Raw genomic sequence first — 17,175 nt, forward strand, 5'->3', positions numbered from 1 at the left:
GTAGTTTTTCTCCCTTTTCTTGACTAGTTTCTACCTCTCAAAGATCAGAAAAGTGGAGGGAGGAGAAGAAAATGGCATGAAACTTTTGGTACCTTTGTGATCAAGCTCCTGTGTTCTCTAGACCTGGCCAGGGATGGAAGCTCACTTTTCCTCCTGAGGGATGCTTTTTAATGGATTCTTCAGAGACTCTCTCCATTGCTGGGATTACCCAGCTGAAGTTCTCTAGAGATTGGCAAATGCATCTCTGTTTCCACTGGTTACTTGGCTCTTCCTTAGGCCCTTTGCGTCAAACAATACCTGGTTCCTTTTCTCTTTTTCTGCAGTCTCTCTCTTTCTCTGTTTCTTGTCTACAGGATGTACTTATTCCCCAACAAACTCTGAGAATGCTGACCAATTCCAGCACAGCCAAGTCTCATTTATTTCTCCATCAAAGCAGCCAGCGACCCCATCTCTTCCTCTGTAGGATTTCTAGGTAGAAGTCAGACGCCAGCTCACTAGTCTACCTACATACAGGGCACACTCATTAGCTCTCTGAGTGGTCCTTTTGCGTCCACTTGCCCTAGTGAGAAAGAACTCACTGCCTTATTTTAGCGAGTGAAAGCTTTAGGGGGAAACATTCTTGACTTTTTATCTGGGTAGGAGAAGAATTGTTGGAACAGTCATAGTGAGTATTATGGAATCACAGTATAAAGTTAGTGAAAAATCTATGCAACTATGGTTGTAGGACAAGAACACAAATTTTATCAAACTAGGCAATCTAAAATAAATGTGTGGATGAAAGAAGTTGGGAAGTAGTGGCAGAAAAGATCGGTGATGAAATAGACAGGGACAATAAACACTTTACTGTGTGAAGTAAGAAATCCAGAGAAAATCTCTAATTGTTTGAATAAGAAATGAATATTAAAATACTTGATTTAAAGTTCCAAAGGTAACAGAGATGAAGTGTAATAGTGGATTAACTATAGTAGAAAGAATCAGGGAGGGATTTACAGAACTATGTACTCAAATCTTGTCTTGTTTAGTTGGAAGAAGGTAATGTTTGAAATAGATAAATTTTAAAATATATTAGCGTATGATTTAGAGTCTTGGAGGTAATTACCAGATGAATTTAAAACATAAACTCTTAAAAGAGTGAAACCTAGTTTCTTATAGGAACAAAGAATAGGGGTGGAGAGAGTCAATTGGGAGATGACTGTGCATATTCCTTGTTTCCATCTTTTAAAAAATATGTGCATATATTTCTCTAATAAAAATTGTAACTTTTATTATTTATTTATATATATATATATATATATATATATTTTTTTTTTTTTTTTTTCTGCGGTACGCGTCCCTCTCACTGTTGTGGCCTCTCCCATTGCGGAGCACAGGCTCCGGACGCACAGGCTCAGCGGCCATGGCTCACGGGCCCAGCTGCTCCGCGGCATGTGGGATCTTCCCGGACTGGGGCACGAACCCGTGTCCCCTGCATCGGCAGGTGGACTCTCAACCACTGCACCACCAGGGAAGCCCTATTTAAAATATATTTTTAAAATTATGTGGGAATATATACAGATAAGAATATATTATTTAATGTGAAAAGATGATTTAAATTATTGCTGTAAGATATTAAATCAGTATAAAGCTGTATCACATTATTCAATGTGATACAATCACAAACATCTTCAGAAGAATCAAAGAAACAGAACAATACTACAAAAGATGTTTTGGTGCATATATGAATTAGACGTATGAAAATGATATATTAAGAAATCTTTAGGAAAGAGAAGGGTTATTTAATAAGTGGGTTTAGGTCATTTACTTTTAAATAAAAATGTTGTCTTCAACTCTTATCCCATACTAAAATAAATTCCAGTTCATTATTAACTTATAAATATCAAGCCATAAAATTCCTAGAAGGAAACTCTGAGAGTTTATCTGAGCTCTACTTTTGGTAAGACCTTTTATACTTAAAACAAATGGAAGAATTTGCAGAAGAAAATACAGATTCACCTACTTTCAAAAGTTTAAACTGTGCACATTAAACTAAAAGATGGCAAAGAAAAATCATTGTGACTAATATAAAAATACTTAATAATATTGATTTATAAAGAAGTAATTCAATTAATTTTTATTTCATCCCATACAATGCTAGGGTTCCAGCACTAAGCATGATGGACATGGTCTTAAAAATCAATGAGAAAAAAACCTGAGGTTCCTATAAATAAATGGACAAAGACCATGTATGCTTACTTCACCAAAGAAAAAATGCAATAATTAGTAGGCGTTAGAAAAGTATTTGGGTTATGTCATAGTCAAAGCTTACAAATAAAAATGAGATATAAATTGCATTAATTAAATATACAAAATTGTTCTTAAAGGGAATTCCCAATGTTGGCAAGTATCATGCGGTGGGCACTTCAGACACTGCTGAGAGTACAAATTATTTTAGCTGTTCAAGAAGGTAATTTGGGAATATGTGTAGAGTTTGAAAGTTGTTCATGTCTTTAAGGCCAGAAATTCTATTGCTGATGTTTTTGTAAGATAATTTATAGCAGTGAAAAATTAAAACTTTCTAAATGCTCAGCCGTAAGGAACTGGAAAGTAAGAAATAGTATTTTTTAAATTCTGTGCAGATATTACACAGGATGTTCATGTGTAGTTTTTAAGAATATGGAAAATGCTTATAAAAACATTTTAAAGAGAAACACAGAGTGGTATTAAGTAGGCAAAGCAATATGTAGAAATATCGAGAAATTAAAGCATGTTAACAATTTCTCTATGAATTGCAGTTTGATTTTTTAAATAGTTTCAGTATTTTTTCTACTTTCTCCAAAATGAACACATATTGTTTTCATATTGACAATGAAGTACAGGGAAATAAACACTTGGTAGCTAGTCCAAGCTCCACAATTTGTTCATTGTGGGAACTTGGGCAAGTGACCCCTTTTGTAGGTCCAGCATCACAGGCCAAATGGTCTTGTTGGCACTGCATTAAACCATGATGTGCCTGGCAAATATGAAAGGTTATGAAAATGTTGATTGTGGTTTTGGTAACTACTGGTTACACAATCCAGTACACCTCCCCTTTTCTTGTCTTCATCTCAGCTATTGAACTCCATCATCAGCATTTTCCTTAATATTTCCCCCATTTTGGGAGAAGTCAAGTGAAAACGTTGATCATGTTCATCTGTATTTGTGTTCACCATCTCCGGACCTGGAGTAATAAGCTGAGTTTACAAATTTGAATACTTGTTTCTTATGGTCTTTAACCTTGGGTTGGTCCACATTCCTCGCTCCTTTTTAAAAGTGGCCTTTTGGCTTCTACTGTACACCAATGAATTTGAATTAGACAGAAAGGGGCATAATACCCCTTTATAAGAACACCCAGCCTTTCTATACGTGAAAAATAAAAGCTCTCTCTACCTGATTCCCTCTTTGGATGGCCTTTGGCCTCCCTCTCTTGGAGGAATCAATGATTGTTCCAGCGACCTCTGCTGTCTGTCAGTTTTTGCTACAACATTCTTCATGAACCTGGGGCCAAGAAGAAAAAATGGAGGAATAAGTTTTGGGCTTGGGGTTGGAGAGTCTGTGAGCAAAAATGCCATTGGCTTTTGAGTTTGAAGACGTTTGCTCTTGAGAGAATGCATTTCAAACAGCTTTTTGACCCTCAGGAGCCCAATCAATTCTTCACTCTTTCTAGTTGGGAACATCATGTAACAGTACTGTACTAGTCTATTAAGTCAGAACTCCATCTTTTGCACGATTCATATTTGAAACTTTAAAGAGGCTCACAACTGAGCTTTCACAAATTTAGCTGTTTACTTTCTTTCCACTAAAATAATCATCGCAAATACCCCTCTGAGAACGTATATTTTCAGATGCCAGGTAATCAAAGCTTAGTTGTACTCAGAGGCTTTTTTAGAACCAAATGGAAAATAATTGCTTTAAAGTACCCACTTGTGAGGATTTCTGCTCATCAGTGTAATTGCCAGCAGTCACTGTCTTTCTACCACAATAAATTCACAGTGATTCATTAGCTGCTTTTGGGGGCGATGAAATAGATCATCTTGTTAACATCAACTTTGATTTTTAAATGGCTTCACTTGATTTCATATTGGAATTACAGTTTGCACATAAACTAAAATAATACCCCTGACCCCACTTTAAAAAGTAGTGTAGGTAGTAGAAGAGGATAAAATTAGAACTTAGGCAGCCTTGCAGGATTTAGATATGAGTTCTCCGTGTGTTTACTCTAGGAGGATTTTTTTTTAATCTTAACATCTTTATTGGAGTATAATTGCTTTACAATGGTGTGTTAGTTTCTGCTGTATAACAAAGTGAGTCAGCTATATGTATACACATATCCCCATATGCCCTCCCTCGTGTCTCCCTCCCACCCTCCCTACCCCACCCCTGTAGGGGGACAAAAAGCACCGAGCTGATCTACCTGTGCTATGCGGCTGCTTCCCACTAGTAATCTATTTTACATTTGGTAGTGTATATATGTCAATGCTACTCTTCACTTCGTGTGTTAGTTGCTGCTATATAATAAAGTGAGCCAGCTATACGAATACGTATATCCCCATATCCCCTCCCTCTTGGGTCTCACTCCCACCCTCCCTAACCCACCCCTCTAGGTGGTCACAAAGCACCGAGCTGCAATAAACATTTTGGTACATGACTCTTTTTGAATTATGATTTTCTCAGGGTATATGCCCAGCAGTGGGATTGCTGGGTCATATGGTAGTTCACTGCAGCTCTATTTACAATAGCCAGGAGATGGAAGCAACCTAAGTGTCCATCATCAGATGAATGGATAAAGAAGATGTGGCACACATATACAATGGAATATTACTCAGCCATAAAAAGAAAACGAAATTGAGTTATTTGTAGTGAGGTGGATGGACCTAGAGTCTGTCATACAGAGTGAAGTAAGTCAGAAAGAGAAAATCAAATACCGTATGCTAACACATATATATGGAAGAAAAAAAAAAAAGGTCATGAAGAACCTAGGGGTAAGATGGGAATAAAGACACAGACCTACTAGAGAATGGACTTGAGGATATGGGGAGGGGGAAGGGGAAGCTGTGACAAAGTGAGAGAGTGGCATGGACATATATACACTACCAAACCTAAAATAGATAGTTAGTGGGAAGCAGCCGCATAGCACAGGGAGATCAGCTCGGTGTTTTGTGACCACCTAGAGGGGTGGGATAGGGAGGGTGGGAGGGAGGGAGATGCAAGAGGGAAGAGATATGGGAACATATGTATATGCATAACTGATTCACTTTGTTATAAAGCAGAAACTAACACACGATTGTAAAGCAATTATACTCCAATAAAGATGTTAAATTAAAAAAATGAAAAAATAAGAAAAAGAAATACTGCATCAGCGGTACTCTATGGAAAAATGTGGACATTAATAATTCTGAGTTCAAAGGTCATCACAAAAGAACCAGACTCTGAACGCAAAGAAGTTTTAGGAATATACGTGAACCAGTATATTTCATGTGTGCTTTATTTATATGTATGTACAACAGTAATAAACATCTGTGTTAAATACACCTTAAAGAACTTCCTTAATTTCCATGTGGTAAAATTCAAAGTGATTTTACATGTGTCATCGTTTAATCGGCAGGGATTTTCTTTCTGGTTGGTACATAAAATAATAGGGCTTCTTAAAATCAATCAATTGAATGGTGTCAGGTTCAAGGACATCTGGTATTTCCATGAGAAATCCTGAAATCCTCTTTTATTTTAGGGTTTACAAATTATTCAAAGTAGGAAAATCAATGGCTTCAACAAAGCCTAAGATCTAATCCACTGGATTAAAAAATCACATTAAAACTAAATAATACAATATTAGTAGCTACAGAAAGAAGGACTGACAAGTGTGTTGGTAAAGGGTTGGTATTGGAATTTTAGTTAATAGGCCTTTATTGCATCCATTCTGCATGTAGCATATGACACTGGGTTGTTACATTTTCCCTGAAACTAATTTGAGATTTCTTCAAGTTCTGACAACCTAACCTGAAGAGGGAAATAGGCCATTCCTCTGGCTGTTTGCTAACCTCACAATCCCTTTTCTTTGTTTTTAGGAAGGACAAAGTTATTTATAGACCCTATTAATTGAGCTTAAATGATTCTAGCTACTGGCTATGTGTAATCAGCTTTTTCCTCCTTTCTACTTAGAGTTGGCTGGAAACATATCAGATGAGAGAATTAACAAAAGAGCATCCACAGCTAATATCCTAATACAAGTGGAGTTTCCAGGCCATATGAGAAATAGACAGACTCGGTCTTCTGTATAGGAGGCCAGCTTGTTTACTGTGCTTAGAAACGCATGGGCACAGAGAGGTTCTTACCTTGGAAGTGCCCCTAATGTCACATGGAATGGAATTGTTCACACTCTGTATTTTCAAGCTCACAGAGCTAATTCACAGTAGGAATTTAAAGAAAAGATTTTGAGGAAGATTCTTGCTGGGAGATTAGGGAAGGGATTATTTGGTGAGGACCACTGGATGGTTTTGTTTTTCTCTGGGTAAATAGCCTTCTGGTTAATGCAGTGTCCATCACGTAATTTAATGGGAACAACTTGTGTCGTTATGATAGAAACGGGAGTCTGTTACCTGCTTGGTTCTGAGGAAATAGCCAGACAGGGAGGGAATTTCAGATCCTCTCAGATGGCGGGGCCACCACTGAGCCACCACGCCATCAATCTGGTCAACCCACTGGGTGAGATGCTCATGAAGTGCCCATCCTGGCTGAAAGCTTACAGAGGACAGCACCCTTCCCATCCCGCGTGGGAGGAGGTCTCAGAGGACTTTGAAGTAATTTCAAATTTTGAGAAAATTTTCCCAAAGAGTACAAAAAATTTATTGCATTTGGGGAAGTGTTAACATCTTCCCACATTTAATTAATTTTTCCCCTCATGCTCTTCAATTTTTTTCTATAATATAATCTGTATCTATCTGTAATATAATATTTTTCTCTAAATGATTTGAGGGCTCTGACTTGGAAACCAAGACTGATCATACAACTTCCAGTCCAGAGGCAAGATTCTCATCGGCCTGACCTGGCTGCAGGTTTTATCATCTCTGTCCCACAGAGCTAGAGTCCCCTGTGGGCTCAGCCCTGCTCCCGGTTCCCACTGCATGGCCTCACATGGATCCAGGTGGTTCCAGCATCCCAGCCTTCAGCTTAATTATCAGGCAATTCCCGATTACTCTCCCTCCCTGGCATTTCATTCAAAATTGCTACCAGGTCTCCCATTGTTTCCCAGACTCAGTGCCTGCCCCCTTGTCCTGTCACCCATCCCTCGGCTCACATCATTAGGTCTGCTTTGGTGAGCAGCCTGCACTGCTGCCTCCGCCTGGTCCAGGGCCTTGCATCACTTCTCCCAGACACTCTTCAGAACCTGTTCTTGAATCACAGAGTGAGGACAGGCTTCCCATCCCTAGATATTCTGTCTCCCTGCACTTCAGAGTGAGCATCACCCCCTAGATGGCCTATTGTGGGGTTTGTGGTACATGCTAGGACACTTGACTACAATCATGTTTATCCATCTTTTCATTCCATTCATTTATTTAATGACTACATCATTTATACTTACTTATTCTTGTTTGCTTGGATTTTGACCAAATATTTCTATACCACTTGGACACTCTGCTTGACTATCCCCAGGGCATCCACTGTCAGTCTTCACATATAGGCTTGTTTCCCTTATCCCTGCTCATCTTAGTGGGTGGGTCTACAGACTGGCCGTGAATCTTTCCACCTTCTCTGATTCAAAAGTGCAAAGGTGGTTACTCTCCCCCTGATACTTTTTATCTTTGTACTTGAAGGGCACATATCACAGTGGGATTGACCTCTAGTTTGGATGTTAGTTCTGCTACTTTCTAGTTATATGACCTATGCTTAATTCATAGTAGCTATTTTTATATTTCAGTTTAGCTGAAGTGATACATAACTACAATTACAAATAACAATGCTGTGTGATAAGTTCAGTGCTAGAGATAGGTAAAATGTACTTTGGGAAAAGGAATCCCAGGTGAAGAGGCAGTTAATTCTCTTAAGAGGTATGGAGAAGAGTAGTTCAATTAAGCTCCAGGTAAGAGGAAACAGGTGAGCTGGACTTTGAAGGATGGATAGGAGTTTGCCAGAAAGAGCAGAGGAGTGCATTTGAGTCAAATTGAGTCAGTATTTCCCAAACCTGGCACTATTGACATTTTGGGCTTGTTACTTCTTCGGGGGGTGGGGGGAGGGTTGTCCTGTGCATTGCAGAACACTTAGCAGCGTCCTTGTCTTCTACCCACTAAATGCACCCTACCCCCTATTCCAGTCACAACAATGTCGAATGTCTCCTGGAGCCACATCCCTAGCTGAGAATTCCAAGTTGGGCCAATAGGAGATTCAAAAACACGAGGGGTGCTTTTAGTATTTTCCCATTTTCACTGCTGGTCTGTCAGGTTCCACTTTCAAGAAAAGGAGAACTTATTCTGATTTCTCAACTCTGTAAGTGACACTATTTCTCATGAGTCATGCGAGTGATCACATACTCAGCCTGCTTATGTATGTCACCAAGATTACTGGAGACAGCATGTGTCAGAGGCTATGCCAAGCACTGAGGACACAAAATCCTTCCTCTGTCATGGTTTATGGCGGAGGCTCAGAGCTTGAAATTTACTCCCTCTTCTGGTTTTTATACATGCCAGTCATTCTTTCAGAATTCTGTTCCAATTTTTGCATAATTTATTTATCACCATAAATCATTGTTTAGCTTGTCACAACTCATCGTCAATTCATAAAGATTATGATTGTTAGTATAATTATTAAACATAAAATATGAATCACCTACACCTCCATTGAGTTAATAATTATCCTTAACCTTATGCCTTTTCCTATTGAGCTTTAGTTTCTGTACCTTCACATTCAGGCTCTTTGGGAGCCTTCTGATCTGTGAGTCTAGGACAGGGTGCATAGACCACAGTGCCAGGATCATATATCAGTTCTTGGTTAACCCAGATCCCTGCTAGTTTCTTTTTCTTCAACACCTGCATCCTATCTGTTCTCTATTCATGGATCTGTTTTCTTGTTGATCTGGCTCTTATAGCATTAGCATTCACAATTCCCCATTCATTAAACACGCACAGGATTATTACTTATAGCAACGACAACAACAGAATTTGAAGGTGTACACACATGCTTAGACTGGGGTGAGGTCAGTCGTGACAAAGTGATCTCTGAAGTGTGGGCTCGGGTACAAAGCATACGTATGCACTCAGCCCTAATGATTGTAAATGGTTCAAGAGCATTCCCATTCTCCAAATAATATCCCTTGAGAACTATTAAATGCCACCCACTCTGAACATTAGGTACTTTACGAAAGGCAGAGGACACTTAGTCCTCTACAGTTGTAAGGCAGAGGAGCCTCGATCACGAAGGTGCAAGTGTGTGTGTACGCTCGTGTGAGTATACTTTGATCAATTGTGATTCCTTTGTGTGTTGAGTATGTAAATCTTCATCTCACATCAGCTTAGTCATGGGACCTATGGCCTCGATGATAACGACCTCATGTGAAAGGACATCTCAGTTGGAGGTGCTGTCCAAGTTGGAAACAGACCCTTGCTTGTGTAAAACAATATCTGCTACAATTATTACCATAAATCCTACTTTAAATTCTATTCTGTAATTTAGAAATCTGTTTCTGTCTAGATGGCAAAATTTAATTTATTTACAGTGGTTCCCATTTACTTTCCTTTCAGTATAGTTTTACCATTTTTCTATTTTGGAAATTGATATGGAACATAAAAATGTTTAGAGTTGTCTGACAGCTCCCTGGAAAACTTTTAAAAGCCATTAATTTAGAAACAATTTTGCTTTTATATTTCATTTCTCAACTGGTTATAATGGAAGTAATTGTCATACCCAAAGGGAGAATCGTGACTTCAGGCAATACGTAAACAGCTAACCTCTTTGGAAACAAAGTCTTGTTTTCATGTAAATGTCCCCAGTTGTAAAGAAAAGTAGAATTAAAATCTGGGAAGCATAATACCATGACAGAACTCTTTCTCAATAATAATCAAAGTTGTCAGACCTATGCATCATACAATTAAATAAGAGAAAAATGGCTTATTTTATACAAGTCTTTATTGCCCCAAATGTGTGCTTAGGTGAGGCTGCACCTATTATACTATCCACTCAATCATTAAACACTCAGCAAATCAGTTCTTGATGTTACAAAACACATGGGATATCAGTGCCTCTGAATTTTATTGTATTATTATTATTTTTTAAGCTCTCTGAATTTTAATTTGTTATTTTAAGAATAAGGACAAAGGACCACCTTTGTAGAATTATTGGGAGGCATAGAAAATAACACACAAATCAGCATGGATGTTTAATAATTGATAACTATTTCTGCCTACTGGTAGATATTGTCTGTGTGTATTTATGTGGCAGATCATAAGAAAACAAATAAATTCTGGCCCTTCTGTTTTTTTAATTTGAATTGCAAAAGTGGCATTAGTAGAGTTAATGGTATTACAACACCTTTTTTCCCCTTCTTATATATCTTGAAAGACTCTATTCACAATAGTACTCACTAAAAATCTGATCGTGTTAAAAATTTAACTAACTTAACTGGTTGTTTTATCTACATAATGATCAAGAAATAATGTGACACATTGGACATATTAAACTAATTGGTGAATTATTTCAAAAGTATGACACTGTTCTGGTCTACACACCCAGTTTCCTGCTATTAATTTTTATATTTAGAAAATGACAATTCAGCAAAGAGTTATTAAACATCCATAATGAGCAAGGCAATGTGAGAGATAAAAAATGAATGTTACATATCTGTACAGAAATTAACTGCAATTAAGTTTCCTTTTGGAAATTAGGTCTTCTTCAAATTGCTTTATAAGAACAATTCAGTCAAAAACCTAGGAGTTAGGGCTTCCCTGGTGGTGCAGTGGTTGAGAGTCTGCCTGCCGATGCCAGGGACACGGGTTCGTGCCCTGGTCCGGGAAGATCCCACATGCCGCGGAGCGGCTGGGCCCGTGAGCCATGGCCGCTGAGCCTGCGTGTCCGGAGCCTGTGCTCCGCAACGGGAGAGGCCACAGCAGCGAGAGGCCTGCGTACTGCAAACAAAACAAAACAAAAAACCTAGGAGTTAGCAGAATAGCAGAATACATGACCCCCACCCCCCAGCTGGAAACTGTATTTTCTGGCCTTCTTTGTAGGAGAGCTTGACTACATTTGGGCCAATGGAATGTGAAAAGTGAAATGTGCAAGTTCAAGATAATATTCTTAAATATGAGCTGCGCTTCTTGGAATTTCTTTTTCATATTCTTGTGCACAAGTCAGAGATCCTGGCCTTTGAGCTGGAGGCCAGAACAAGATGCATCTTTAGGGTGTAAATTTGTGGGAGGAGAGTTGAGAGTGTTTTATGTGCAGGATGATGGGTTTACCTAGATACTTGGGTGGCCAAAAAGATCTCCTATGGATATTTCTACTGTTAGTATACATTTTTCTTTTTATCTTTTAGTAATAAGTGGACACATGAATGACCATATGAAGATTACATTTCTCAGCCTCCCTTGCAGCTATAGTTGGTAATGTGTCAAAATGTAGACCAGTGGATGTCTGAAGGGATGGGTCCTCTCCCTTGCCCAAATTTCTTCTTCCCTTTGCAGTGGGCCTGGAATATGGTCATAGTTGTGAACTGTTTTTACGGGCATAGTGGTGAACTGTTTTTAACCATGTAGATGAAGACAACACTCCCAAAAGATGGTGGAGCAACAAATTGGAAGACAGTTGGATACTTGAAGGACCTCATGGGTCATGATTGCCCCACGTGGCTCACTCTACTTTTGGCTATCTTTGTTTCAGAATAGTCTACTCAATGATTAACACGTGTCCCCATGTATATATACTGATTTACTATTTCTAAACACTTTAAAATATATTACTTCATTTCATTGATTTTTTTTTTTTTTAAATCGAATGCCTAACATGGGGTCAGCCTAAGGGCTAGCTCTGAGGAAACAGTGATGATTCACTGGGAAGGGGACAGGGATTTTTAGAATGATAGAAATTTGAGAAGGCAGGGAAAGATAGGACTTGAAGCACAGATGCTGGGGTTTGTCTTATACAGAAGGTCTATCTCTTTTCCTTTAATTCAGTGGTTCTCAGCCTGTGACCTTCGGACCAGCAGCATCAGTGGCATCTGGAAACTTGTCAGGAATGCAAATTCTTGCCCAACCACCAGCCCAAACCTACTAAATCAGAAACTCTGGGGCCCAGCCCTCTATGTTATAACAAGTCCTTCAAGTGATTCTGATGCATGCTAAAGCTTGAGAATCAGAGCTTTAATCCTTATAACATCTCTGAAAGCTAGTTAAGAGATCCAGAGTGTACCCATTTTATGTATGAAACGACTGAAGCTTAGGAGGTTAGGCAGTTCACCTGTGGTAACACAGATGGTAAGTGGCAGACTCTGGGTTAGAATCCGTGTTCTGATCTAATTCCCATGTACCAACCCACTCATTCTCCCAACTCTCTATTTAAAGGATTGGGATTGGTTCCATACCTAGTACCTTTACAAAGTGGCAACAGGGAAGTGGATTTTAGGCTACAGATGGAAGGTACAATTGCTGTTGGCTTCTGCAGATGGAGAGAAGAGACAGGATTTTGCTGCAACGATCTCCCCTTGAGAATCTGCTGCTCTTTTCTCCATTGCTTAGGTGTGTTTCCTATTGACCCCACAGTCGGCCAAAGTAGGCTCAGGGGCCTTTCTACACAAATCTACTTTCCAGTGCTAAGAGGGTCTTTGCAGTGTAAAATGCCCAAAAAGGACCTTTCTGTGTGTGTTTATCTGGCCATGGTGATTTAGCAATTGCCATTTAGGTACTCCTAATTGGTCATTGACCAGGTGATGTCAATTCAGAAACAATACTGAAACATTACCATGGCCATTCAGAGGGTATGCTAAGCAGAGGTTAAAAAAAATAATTCCCCCATGTCTCCTTGCTGAGATAGGTGTGACAGTGTCCTTCAGGCTGATCTTCCATCATGGACAATATTGACCTGCATATAGTAAAAAAAAAATATGACAAACACTATTTCTCATATTTTTAAACTAGATAAAAATTTCCAGGTATCTTATCATCTATTGTAAAACTTATAATGAATAAATACTAAAATTACCATATTTTGACTTGTAATATTCCCTTTTCTTTTTAACAAGGGGCTGGGACAGTCAAAATGGTGACTAAGATCTTCAACTGTTATGCTTCTTTATAACTGTTTTTGTTGGTTTGTGTAGATATGAAGCAATGCTGCTAAGTTGTCAGAAGTGAAGCAGATCTAAGCTATGTTAAGGGGAGTGTTGTGGAAATAGAATTTTCTAGATAAAAAGAGAAATGACAGAATCCCAGAGGTTTGTACACACTATTATACAATAGCTGCTACTTCTGTGAGGCTTCTGAGAAAAAAAAATGTGCATGAAGGATAAAACCAGGACAAGGAAACCTAGGTAATTAGCTGGGGCTTTGGGCCCAAACTGCAATGTGAATAGTGATCTTGTCTGGGTTTGTAGGCAGGGCAGCTTTAATCCAAGCTAGAAATAGATCTGTGTTCTCAAAATATGTGAGCATTGCCCCTTTCCTCCTAAGTGCACGCAGGAGTATCATGCCTCTGTGAGAAAGCAAACAAGCCAGGGAGGAGCAAGAACAAGAAAGCAATGACCTCAAAATCTAGAGTTCTTCTGGGTTGGGAAGGCTGCTGCAAGAGGAACCATCTACCAAATGTGGCATCAACGAAAGCTGGCCAAGAATAAAGGACACACTTAGCCAGGCTCATTGCAGAGAGCGCTCTACACCCAGGCACAGCCTACAAATAGAATGTTCTATCCCTTGACCCTGACCCATTCTTGGTAGAAAGTTGAGGATGAAGTGTCAGGTGAAAACTCCACCCAAGCCAGCTCATTAATGGAATAGCTAGTCTGTTTGGAAAACTCATTGGAAAAAACATCAAACCAGTTAGTGGTCCTTTGCAGACAAGTGACCTAATTGACAGTATTTTTCACTTTTAGACCTGTTTTAAGGGCCCAGAAAAGACTCATTTATTCATCCAACAAATCTCTGTATTGGAGCACTCAATACCAGAATAGAATTTGTGGTTGCAAAGATCACTAAGAAGTGGTCTTGACAATGAAAATCTCCTTACATGTTCGAGAGACACAGCGTCCAAGGAAGAAATCAAACCAAGTGACTATTCATTAAAATGATGGGAGAAAGAGAGAATACCAGATCGGCTTTAGCACAAAATGGGTGTTTTCATCTCCTTGGAAAACGAACACTTAAGAACTTCAAGCTTTATACTCTGAAAGACTGCATGAATAAACTCTGTTGACCCTAGTGTTTCTAAGATGCCTGATGTTTTTTTCTTCGTTCTTTGTTTTTCAGAGCTGACCTTTTCTTAATGATGTTTTACTGTAACTCAGGTTCATGTTGCATCAAATGGTATGTTTTTAGAAAAAAATCCCATAGGACTTTCCTGGTAATTTTGCAGTGGTTTATTAGAATTTTAAATACTTTAGAAAATGGACTTTAAAAATCCACTTGAAAGAATTTGAAAGAGAAAAAAATATTGACCTTTATAATAAATTGATACTGTTATAAAAATATACTCTAGAGAACACTGGATATGGTCATTTAGAGTTGGACACTAGAAAAATAAGCTCTTTAATGTATCTCATAAATATTTTTATATGCCTTTCAAATGGTGAGAGAGTAGTACAGGGTATTTTTTTATCCATAATTATTTTCTTCTCATCGCAGGTATCTGTCCAGTATAACTTACACATGACATTTAGGTAGAAGTGGGAACATTCCATTTCCTGTTTCTAAATGCTGGGGTATTAACAGTGTCAATTAGTTCCTATTATAATAATGCTGATTCTAGTGGTGGTTACACAGAGGTAAGAATTTTGTGATACTCTATCTGAGGTTCTATCTCTGGAAAAGTGGTCAAATGTAGCTTGGCAAAGAGTTGGTCATTGTGAATGTAGTTTTTACACAGAAATAATGTGTTTTTTTTTTCCAAATATATAATGAAGGTTCTGGTTTGAAATCAGAGTTCTCTCTGGGAATGCTTAGGTGTAGAAGAGGAACCACACTTCCTAAAAAAATGTTCTCTACCTCTGCACACAGTGCCTTGGGGGCTCTCTCCTGGTCCTCCTGAGTCCCTTGGTTTCATCAAGGGGAGTCAAGTTCATACTCTGAGTACAGATGGCCCAGGAAATAAGGGAAGATCAAAGGATTAACTAGAAAGTAGGGATGGGATCTTAAGTAAAGAATAGACAAGCCAAGGAAATGGGTTCATTAGCAGACACTGGCAAGATCTTCTGATGTAAAAGGAGGTTTTGTTAGTGACCCTTTCGAGTCAGGCCTTGACAGGATCCTTCTGCCCAGTGTCGTTCAAGCCAATAGAATAAGACCAAGTTAGTTCATAAGCAAAGAAAAGCAGTATTCTTTGATCAAACAATGCAGACGTACGAGCTGCGCAGCTCTAGCGCACACGCTCTCTGTCCCCCGCAGCCCACACACGCAGATGGTTGGCGCAGCTTCTTTATAGGGATCTGGTCCGCAGGGAGAGGGCGGAGCTGTCGCGGGGCTGGCGCAGCTGCGCTATTCACGCTCCAGATAGCAGTGCCGGGCGCAGCGTCTCTGCGCACGGCCCGCCACCCGCCATCTTGCGCTGAGGTGCGTGCGCCGCGCTTCTGCGTGGAGCTGACGGAGCTGAGGTGTCGCGCAGCCCTTCACACTGGGAACACCGGTCCGAGGTGCGGGTGCGAGCCCTCTGCACACAGACCCCCTACAGGCAAGTGAAACGAGGCTAAGCACAAAGGAAGAGGTCAGACCTCATCACCTAGATTCCATCTGATTTTCCCCGGGGACCCCAGTGGGCTTTGCCGGTGACACTTTGGATATAGTGTGAAAAATGAGTCCTCAAATCTTAATGACTTTACAAAGGTTTGTTCACTCAAAGTCCCACAGTGGTGGGGCTGGGCGCCACAATGTCCCTCTTCTACCCAGACACCAGGAAGCAAGAACATCTCAGTGTGTGTCCTCTGCAGTCACCGCGGCAGAGGTTGAGGAAGCTGGAGGGCTGTTCGTTAGCTCTTACATGCTTTGGCTGAGATGGGACACAAGTCCTTTCCATCACTGTCCATTGGCCAGAGTCGGCTAAGTGGTCCCCGTTTGCACGGCATGGGGGAAGGTGCATGGACGTTTCGTGAGCAGCACATGTCTGTGGCGACCAGTTTGAGGGACAGTTCCCCGTTAGAGGGGTTGCATGGCTGAGCCAGGAGTTCAGAGGAACTGCCTAGGGCCTTGAGCTGGTTATCCCACTGGCTGCTTACAAGGCTGTGACTCTGGACTTGGTTTAGCTTGTGCTTATACCCTTGGAATTGATGCCTTGGAATGTCCCCTTGATTCCCGATTCTGCCTTTGCGGGGGTGCTGCAGCCTTCTCATAACACAGCTGCTGTGGATCGGATGATGGGAAGAGACCACGCAGCAACGCGCTGTAAGTTCTTGTTTTATTTTGCCTGTAATACTGATGGAAGCAGGAGTCAAGGCAGTATATTTGTGTGCAGTGTTTCCTTTGTCTAGAGTCTCATCTGGGGTACATAGTTGCCTGTGACAATTTTAGTACAGGAAATGTACACCAGAATTCATAAAGAAGCCAAATTATTCTACATTCTGCCTGTGCTTCTATTCCAAAACATTGGTGCTAACAATTGTAAGGGAGAGCTTATGCTGATTTGGCTTTGCTGGTTCAGCATCTGCATGGCCACCTCCTACAGGGGTGGTGGTGGGGGGGGAGAAGACTCAATGCCAGGGAGCCCTGAATGATACCTCCCTCCAGCTCTCTAGCAGCCCAGAAAGCCTTGCCAGTCCCCATCCTCAGGCCAAATCAGAAACCTGAGCCCCTGTTTACACTGGTTGGGCAAACCTCCAACTAAGGGGAAATGGAAGGGCACAGGCAGGTTTATCGGTTGTACGGGTGATTCTGTGGAAACATGGTTTCCTCCACTTAGACATCTTCTGACTAGCCTCACAGACTGGTGTCAAAAGCTTGCAGGAGAGGGCAGCAATGGAAAACAAAGAAAATATTAACAGGG

The 17,175-nt window shown here is 40.2% G+C and overlaps 1 protein-coding gene across 12 annotated transcripts in view; it reads left to right on the forward strand.

Moving 5' to 3' along the window:
* Positions 1–17,175, forward strand: part of CHRM2 (cholinergic receptor muscarinic 2) — an 800,456-nt gene that overhangs the window by 122,775 nt on the left and 660,506 nt on the right. For 10 of the 12 annotated variants that reach the window (XR_013829693.1, XR_013829694.1, XR_013829695.1 and 7 more), the window contains exon 1: positions 15,085–15,870. The exons of the other annotated variants lie outside the window; for them this stretch is intronic. The gene's annotated coding sequence lies outside the window, so the exon portion shown is untranslated. Of the gene's footprint in view, positions 1–15,084; positions 15,871–17,175 lie in introns of those variants that run through there. 12 annotated transcript variants of the gene reach the window in all.

Source organism: Stenella coeruleoalba (genome assembly GCF_951394435.1).
Source record: "Stenella coeruleoalba genome assembly, chromosome: 9".
Classification (NCBI taxonomy): domain Eukaryota; kingdom Metazoa; phylum Chordata; class Mammalia; order Artiodactyla; family Delphinidae; genus Stenella; species Stenella coeruleoalba.